The sequence below is a fragment of the Mustelus asterias genome, chromosome 14 (genome assembly GCF_964213995.1).
Source record: "Mustelus asterias chromosome 14, sMusAst1.hap1.1, whole genome shotgun sequence".
NCBI lineage: Eukaryota > Metazoa > Chordata > Chondrichthyes > Carcharhiniformes > Triakidae > Mustelus > Mustelus asterias.
In genome coordinates, this window is record NC_135814.1 from 67,704,288 (window position 1) to 67,713,679 (window position 9,392).

The 9,392-nt window shown below is 49.1% G+C and overlaps 1 long non-coding RNA gene across 1 annotated transcript in view; it reads left to right on the forward strand.

Moving 5' to 3' along the window:
- LOC144504064 (uncharacterized) overlaps positions 1-8,771 on the forward strand; it is a 45,071-nt gene extending 36,300 nt beyond the window's left edge. Inside the window, exon 5 of the long non-coding RNA XR_013499576.1 lies at positions 6,429-8,771. This is a non-coding gene — a long non-coding RNA (uncharacterized LOC144504064). The remainder of the gene's footprint in view (positions 1-6,428) is intronic.
- The last annotated feature ends 621 nt before the right edge of the window (positions 8,772-9,392 follow it).

Below are 9,392 nucleotides of genomic sequence, written 5' to 3' on the forward strand. Positions count from 1 at the left end.
CTTACCTTAACCTTAAATCAAAGTTTCAGTTTGGGAACTTGTGGTAAACCATTGTCGTGCCTTCGGCACGGTTGAGCTGTATATATTGTTGCCACTAATGTTCATATATGAGACACTCCCTGACACCTTTAATTCGGCTGCACCCTTTACTGGAGGCTCCGCCCTCAGGGTATAAAGGCTGCAGCCCTCCCCCTCCGGCCTTCAGTCGGGAGGTCCACATGCTCAGTATTGTCCGTTTATTGTCTGTTCCACATCGTTCTTTTTTTAGTGAATAAAAGCCTTCTGTTTCTGGCAACATCAGCTTTGTCTATTTACCAGACGCGCATCAGAACTAAAGTTCCCTGGAGGCTTTCAGATATTTGCACATCTTCCAGCTGGGAAATCGCCACACATATGCAGTTCAATATGGCGATACAATTCTAAGGCACGATGCTGTGTGGCTTGGAGGGGAACTTGCGGGTGGAGGTCTTCCCATGTATCTGCTGCCCTTGTCCTTCTACATGGTAGACGTTGCGGGTTTGAAAGGTGCTGTCAAAGGTGCCTTGGTGCAGTGCATCTTGTGGACGGTACACACTGCTACCACTGTGTATCAGTGGTACAGGGAGTGAATAGAGTTGGTAGCTGGGGTGCCAATTACATGGGCAGCTTTGTCCTAGGTGGTGTCAAGCTGCCCAAGTGTTGCAGCTGTACTCTCCCAGGCAAGTGGAGAATACTCTATTACACTCCTGACTTGTGCCTTTTGGATGGTGGACAGGCTTTGGAGAGTTAGGAAGTGAGTTACTCACTGCAGAATTCCCAGCTTCTGACCTGCTCTTTTAGCCACAGCATTTATATGGTTCTTCCAGTTCAGTTTCTGGGCAATGTTCACCCCCCTATCACCCCGCCCCCACCCCAGGATGTTGATAGTGGCGGATTATACAATGATAATGTCATTGAATGTCAATGGTGGATTATTGGATTCTCTCTTGTTGGAGATGGTCATTGCTGAGCGCAAATGTTACTTGCTACTTGTCAAGCCAAGCCCAAATGTTATCCAAGTCTTGCTGCATATTGGCACCAATTGCTTCAGGACCTGAGGAGGTTCAAAAAGTGCTGAACATTGTGCAATCATCAGCGAACATCCCCACTTCTGACCTTATGATGGAAGAAAGGGCATTGATGAAGAGGCTGAAGATGGTTGGGCATAGGACATTACCCTGAGGGATTCCTGCAGTGATATCCTGGGACTGAGATGACTGACCTCCAACCACAGCCATCGTCCTTTGTGCCAGGTACGATTCCAGCCAGTAAAATGTTTTCCCATGATTCCCATTGACTCCAGCTTTGCTAGGGCTCCCTGGTGCCATGTTTGGTTAAATGCGACCTTGACATCAAGAGCTGTTATTCTCACCTCACTTCTTGAGTGCAGCTCTTTTGTCCATGTTTGGACCAACACTGTTACGAGGAGTTGAGAGCCCTTAGTTGTTTCTGAGTAAGTGTCACTAGATAGCACTGTCGATGACACCTTCCATCACTTTTGCTGATGATCAAAAGTGGACTGATGGGTGGTAATTGGCCATGTTGGATGTGTCCTGTTTCTTATCCCTGAGAAAATTTCCACATTGATGAGTAGATGCCAATGTTGTAGATGTCCTGGAGGACAAGTCTTCAGAATGATTTTTGGAATGTCATCAGGGCCATAGCAATTGCAGTGCCCATTGCCTTCAGCCATTCCTTGATATCATGTGGAGAGAATCAAATTGTTGAAGGCTGCCATCTGTGATGTTGGGGACCTGAGGAGAAGGCTGAGATCCATCATCCACTCAGCACTTCTGGCTGAGGATTGTTGCAAATGCTTTTACCTTGTCTTTTGCACTGATGTGTTAGGCTCCCCCATCATTGAGGATGGGGGATACTTGTGGGGCTTCCTCTACCAGTCAATTGTTTACCATTCATGACTGGATGTGGCAGGTGCAGAGCTTAGATCTAATCTGTTGGTTGTGGGATTGTTTAACTCTACCTCTTGCGTGCTGCTTTTGCAGTTTGGTATGCAAGTAATGCAAGTAATACTATGTTGCAGTTTCACCAGACTGATGCTTCATTTTTATGTATGCCTGGTGCTGCTCCTGGCACGCCCTGCTGCACTCTTCGTTGCACCAAGGTTGGCTTGATGGTAATGGTAAAGTGGGGGATATGCCAGCCCATGAGGTTTGAGGTTGTGTACAATTCTGCTGCTGCTGATGGCCTAAAGTCCCTCATAGATGCACAGTTTTGAGTTGCTAGATCTGTTTGAAATCTTTTAGCACTATGGTTGTGCTACACGACATGATGGAGGGTGTCCTCGATGTGAAGATGGGACCTTCAGTGAGGAAAAGGGAGTGTGAAGAGGAGGGAAGTAGACATGTGGGGTTATGGGGGTAGGACCTGGGTGGGATTGTGGTCGGTGTAAACTTGATGGGCCGAATGGCCTCCTTCTGCTCTGTAGGGATTCTATGATTCTAAGCTGTGACGTTAGGAGGTGGAGGATATAGGAGAGAAAAGTGGGAAGGTTGGCTCTAATCCACCTAGTGATGCTCAGATGGAAAGGTATGCTAAGCTGAGGAGGTCTGATTCCAGTCAATATAATGATGCTCAGTGTGCGAGTTGGGGAAAGGGGGGAGGAAGTGGGATATCCATCTTTGGAATCCATTCACTGAAATGAGGATTGTTGCGGTTGTTTGGGGGGATGAAGTCTTCAGATGTTTTCTTATGGGAGGTGTGTTGTTCCGATGTACCAGGAAATGGAGGAAGAAGGTGGATCCCTGATTTATTTCTTACTCAGTTGTTTGGAGTTGGAATAAAAAAACAGTTGCCAAATTTTCTTTCTGGGGGGGTGGACAGTTTATCAGCTGGTATTGAATTTTGACTGATTGGAAGTCTTTAAGACTCAATTTAGTGAAATGTACACACTTAACAACAAAGTCATTGTTCCCATTTCATTTATTTGGAGAGTGGAATTTCTGTGTCAATTCCCACAATATAATTTGAAAGGAATGTCGCAACAGCTTTTCATTTGGCAGTAAGTCTGGCCGCCAGTTGTGTTTATGAATGTAATAACTCCACGGAGGCAAAAGTCCCGTCACCAAGTTACTTTATTTACACTATACATCTGTACATCGCCAGCTCTCCAGTTACTCCCTGCTGAATGCAGGCTGGGTGTCTGTCACACCTTTTTAAATAGGGAGCATGAAGCTCCCTGATTTAACCATCAATTAAGACTCATCAGGTATTTCTTTCGATACCAATCAAGTAAACGAACTCAAAATAACTGAGGGACAAAGTAAAAGGGGCGGCTCCCCAAAAGGAAGAGGGGAACAGCCCGAACCAAAATCAAAGTCGAAAGGAAACTTAAAACGTCAAACCAAAAGGGGATTATCGGGGTCAATAATACACCCCAGCCCCTGCGGCGCCCAGCGGTCGCGGAAGGCGTCAACTGCGCCCGTGGACACCGCATGCTCCCTCTCCAGAGACACCTGGCCGCGAATGTAGCCGCGGTAGAGGGGCAGACAGTCGGGATGGACGGCCCCGTCGATCGCCCGCTGCCTGGACCTATTGATGGCGCGTCTCGCCAGGCCCAGGAGCAGGTTCACGAGGAGGTCGGCATCCCGACCCGCCCCTCTCCGCACCAGGTGCCCGTAGATCAGGAGCGTGGGACTGAAGTGCAAACAAAACATCAGTAAGAGGTGTTTGAGGAAACCAAAAAGGGTGTGCAACCTAAAACACAGAACGTAGACATGGTCCACGGACTCCACGAGGCCACAGAAAGGGCAGTCTTGGGAGCCCGTGTACCGGAAAAACCTACGGTTGTACGGCACTGCTGTGTGCAGCACCCTCCACCCCAGGTCCCCGAGATAATTGGGGGAGATCCCTCCGTAGAGGAACCTCCACTGGGGACCTCCGCCACCCGGCGGCAACAAGGCCCGCCAAGATGTATCCGGGCGACGGGCGAGGACGCGGTAGTGAAAGGTGTGCAGCAGCAGCCCGTACAGGAAACGCCTCCGCGCGGTGGAAAAGGGCACGGAGGGCATTTCCGCGAGGCGGCACACGCAGTGGGGCACCTGACCCGGGGGGGGAGGTCTAGGCTTCGGGCCAATGTGGAATTCCGTCCGAGCAGGGGAACGCTCGGGCGGGATCCCACCGCACGCCTGCGCCGCCTCCAGACCGCGTGCGCACTCGGGGCCGAGCACGACTGTCCTAAGGTCTCGGATGGCTTTGGCCGCGCACCAGACGGCCACCCCCGCGCGCTCAGCCAGCACGTGGGGGCTCATCCAGCCCGCTCCTCCGCCATCCAGCACGTCCCCGATCCTGGTCACCCCGGCGTCCACGGCCCTCCTCTCCGCCAGCCACCTGAAGCCGTAAGGCTGGAGGTGCGGATTCCTGAGCAGCGGCTCTCGCACGAGAGCCGCTACTCCTGACGGGGGAGAGCTGCGTCGCGAGGCGACCGTGTCCCAGACCGTGAGGAGGTCCTGGTAAAAGACGGGCAACTCCCGCAGGGAGGTGGGAATACGCCCCAGGTTGATGTGCAGGAGCTGCACGTCGTAATTGAGGCCGTGCAAGTGGCGGAAAAAATACGTCGCCATCGCACGCCATCGTGGAGGAGGCTCGACGTAAAGGTATCGCTGCAGGGTCTGGAGGCGGAAGGTCGCTAGCTGAGTGCGGAGGCACACCAGACCTTGTCCGCCCTCCTCAATCGGGAGATGCAGAACCTCGGCAGCGACCCAGTGCAGTCGGTTGTCCCAGAAAAACCGCACGAGGGCTTTCTGCATATCGGTGACAAAGCCAGGGGGAGGGGTCAAAGTGACCAGCCGGTACCACAGCATGGAGGCGACCAGCTGGTTTATGACGAGAACTCGCGCCCTGTAGGACAGCACTCGGAGCAGTCCTGTCCAGCGACCCAGGTGGGCGGAGACTTTGGCCTCCAACTCCCGCCAGTTCGCCGGCCAGGATTCCTCGGCTGGGCAGAGATGGACCCCCAGGTAGAGGAGGTTGGTCCTGCTCCAGGTGAAAGGCCTGAGCTCCTCCGGAAGGGGGTCCGTCTCCCACAGACCGACCAGGAGTCCGGAGCACTTGGCCCAGTTGAACCTGGCAGAGGACGCGGCGGAGTACACCGCCTGGCATTCTTGCATCCTCCGCAGGTCAGCCGGGTCCGTGAACACGAGGAGCACGTTGTCGGCGTAAGCTGACAGGACCACCCCTACGTCCAGGCCGCGCAGAGTCAAACCCGACAACCTCCTCCGCAAGAGGTGCAGGAATGGCTCCACGCACACAGAATAAAGTTGGCCGGACAAGGGGCAGCCCTGCCGTACTCCTCTCCCAAAGTGAAGGGGCGCCGTCAGGGACCCGTTAACCGTAATTAAACACTCTGCGGCAGAGTACAGTAATCGGATCCGGGTGACAAAATGCATCCCGAACCCAAATGCCCGCAGAGTTCCGAGTAAATAGTCATGCTCCACCCTGTCGAACGCCTTCTCCTGATCTAAAGACAAGAAGGTGCTCAACAGAACAGCCCTCTGGGAATGATGGACCAGGTCGCGGACCAGATGGAGGTTGTCGTGTATCGTCCTGCTCGGGACCGTGTAGGACTGGTCAGGGTGGATCATGTGGTCCAGCACGGATCCAAGGCATGAAGCTATTGCCCTGGCAAAGATTTTATAATCCGTGCTGAGGAGGGAGACCGGGCGCCAGTTCTTTAAAAGGCAGAGATCCCCTTTCTTTGGCAGCAGGGCAATGATTGTCCTGCGCCACGAAAGGGGCATCTCCTCGGTGGCAATGCCCTCCCCCAGGACCCCCGCATAGTTGTTCCCCAGGACGTCCCAGAGCGCCCTGAAGAACTCCACGGTCAGCCCATCCAGCCCCGGGGTCTTGCCCCATTGGAGGCTGTCGAGGGCGCCGGTCAGCTCGGCCAGGCTGATTGGGGCCTCAAGCCTGCCGACGCCCTCCAGGTTGACCTGCGGCAGGTCCGCCCACAAAACTCTGAGGGCATCCTCGCTCGACAGATCCGGAGAGAAGAGGGTGGTATAATAATCACAGGCAATAGCCCTGATGCCCTCTGGATCCGAGACGGGGGAACCGTCATCGGCCAGCAGCGTAAGGGGCTGCTGACAGTTAGCCCATTCTTTTTTCAGCAAGGAGAAGAAGGGGGAGCCGCGGGGTCCAGGTCCATGTGGAACTAGAACCACGACCTCACGTACGTGCTGTGGGACCCAACGAGTTGCAGGTTCGACTCATCAGGTAGTTCATATTCTGGCAAGCCAACCTCATCAGCCTGTTTGAAGTCATCACAAATAATAAATCAAGAATTGCTTATTCCCACTAGATTTTGAATTGTTATATATTCTAATATAATAGCACTCTTCGAGAATTGTTTCTTATAAAGCATTGTTATCAATATTTACGATTTTGTTTTGCAGAGTAACTGCAATAAATTGGAGCAGACTTGTCAAAGAGGGAACACAAGTTGATAAACTTTGAAAGAGATGAATGCTATATTTTACTAATGGAGCAAGGATTTTTCTGTTGAGTTGTTATGACTCAGCAAAGCTTTAACACTGGCCGTAAGGACCTGGATGCAGAGATCCACCACCATCTCCAACAGATCCAGTTTTTGCTACTCGGAGAAAGGAATGGAGAGATATTCACAGATGAGGGAGAAACACAATCAGCAGGACCCCTGGAGTCCATTACTGAGTTCAAATGGACGCCATTTTGGATGATCCAGGGGTCTTGACCTACAGTGTAGGACTCTTGAATTTCTGGAATGGACATAAATGCTCTTGAAGGATGAATAATGTCTGTATGACTGTAATGATTTGAAATTTAAACAAGAGAAAAACATCGGCATCAATGAGAGTTAAAAAAAAAACTGTTCTCGTTGCTTAGGAAGGGCTTTTTATGAATTGTGGTCAGGTGGAACTCCAGGATTGTTACAGAAATATTGATTTTTCTACATGAATATGGATAAAAACTCAAAGCCAAGTATAAGCCTAGTTGGATTCTATAATTTGTAAACTGCAGAGCTGGAACAGACGTTTTTCATGCAGCCAGGCCTTAGACAATCAACTTCTTGTCAAAACCAGACAGGCCTGGAACTGCCGGGCCAGGTGCTGACAGCCACATTGCTTCAGAACTAACTGTTGTTTACCCCTCCAATGAACCTGCTTTGTTAGAAGAATGCTATGCAAACTTGGTGGCACCCACCTCAGTAGGACGCCAGAATAAAAATGTGACACGGATTGAACACAAGACACAGAATCTTGGAGAAGGATGTAATGAGAACAACCTGGAACCCCAACTCTCTCTCTCTCTCTCTCTGTCTTTTTGCGCTTTCTTCACCGGCATCCCCAGAGAGAATCTCTGACTCGCAGCTGAGCAACACAGCATCTCCAGTTCCTTGTTCATCGTGTCGAGCATCTTCAGACTGACCAAACCCAGGAGACCACCCCAATGAGACGACCTGAAGACCAGAACCAATCCTAGATGAGAGGGAGAGCCCAATTTGAAGACTGCAAACCCTGAAACATCAGCCAAAACTTAAAGACCGAGGAACAACCTTATTGAATGGCTATTAACAGTCTTTTCAGACAAACAGTTCAAATATAGTGACAGGATGTGGATAGGGACAAGAAATTGACAAGAAATCCTCAGAAGTGAGTGTTAGAAGTAGATATCTAATGGTTCGTGCCACTTCAAAGGGGCTGGGAAAATAGCAAACAATTTCACACTGGGCGTGAATCGGATTTTTAAGCTTTGCACGCTATTTTCCCAGCTCGCCGTGCTGATCGCCAGGCACAGTGAGGTGGTAAAATCGCTCCCTCTATCTTGGGTTTCATAGGGAAAAAAAATGTCCAACAATCACTTGACTTGTATACTGATCCTTAATAGTAGAAAACAAGAAAAATAATGAGATTTCGAAGACTTCAAGGATGATGAATGCTGTACAAGAAGGTGCAATGGGAGAAGATAGGTGTAAAATGAAACATTTGTCAAGTTGATTACAGCATCTATATGAAACTTCCCTGCTACTCTGCAGAATCTGTACATCAAAACTTACATCAGTCTCTGATATTGCTCTTCTCCTTATGAAATGGTTGCTGTGGGAACATTTTACTTTTGGATTACAGCTGGAGGAAAATTCATTCCTTCTGGCCGTGTCTCCTGCCAACTCAATTTAAATGCAAATTGTGACTTACCAAAGGGCGAATAGTGAATCTCTGTTACTTGCTGATGCCACATGGGAATCCATTATAGTGCTCTTTTCGGGTCATGCATTATAGAATTGGAGAGCATCTACAGTCCAAAGGAAAATCCCAATTGTGGTCTTAACTCGGTCATGCAAGGACATCCCATCTGATTTTGTTACAGTCTCTGTCACTTGCTGGATTTGAGAATTCTATTATTTTAACATAAGTGATTAAGAGGTCACTTCTGTTTGTCAAACAAAAATATTGTGAGCCTGGGAACAAGTCTGGAGAATCCATAGCCCATCAGCTTAAAAAATAATGATCAGTATTACTGTGCAGCATTTGAACTTAAAATACATAAGAAATCACCACTTCTTGCTTAACCTTTATAAACAGCCATTCTCCTTCTCCACAACCCACTCAATTCAGTAAAGATTTTTTGGAAGCTACTCAGGTTGCACAGAATCTAATGAGGTCAGTGTAACTCATAGTTCATCCTCCAAGATACTAAGAGATTCCATCTTACATACAGAGTGGATTGGGACCTGGGTCAGATAGCTTTCCCAGGGAATTTTACCAACTTACATCCACTGCTTTGAATATGATTGACATGTTCAGTACACCTCTGGAGAATAAAATAGTTTGAACACTCCAATCCTTTTACCATTCATTTGAGCCTTAAGAAATACAAAGGTCAGGCATGTTGTTCCTCACGTAAACCACTTTCGTTATTCAATACTGCTTTTAAAAATAGAAACTAAATGTATCTAAGAGTGGAGAATTGGCTGATTTGGATCAGATTCATATGTTACTTTGAAGATAATTTTGGATGGGCAAGGGAAGGTGGGGAAATGGATATTTGTTAATGAACCAAGCATCAGCGAAGTCGTGATGATGCCTCAATTGGACAAAAGAAAAGATAATAAGTGGCCTTCTTTTCACCAGCCCCTTAATGGATCCAAGTAGAAATCTAAATGGTAGGTTCCTGGGGTGACATCTTGCTAATGGTGGCCAATAAAGAAGTCACTATAGGGACTGGATCCTCTTATGAATGATGGCCCTCCTCCAACCAGAGGGCTGGCCACTAACCAGTGTTCTCTCCTCCTTGAGGGCATCCCCTCTCTGAATGATGAGATTACGGAGGGTGCAGCATACTGCATACAGAATACAGGCATCTGAATCTCAGTAGCCCAA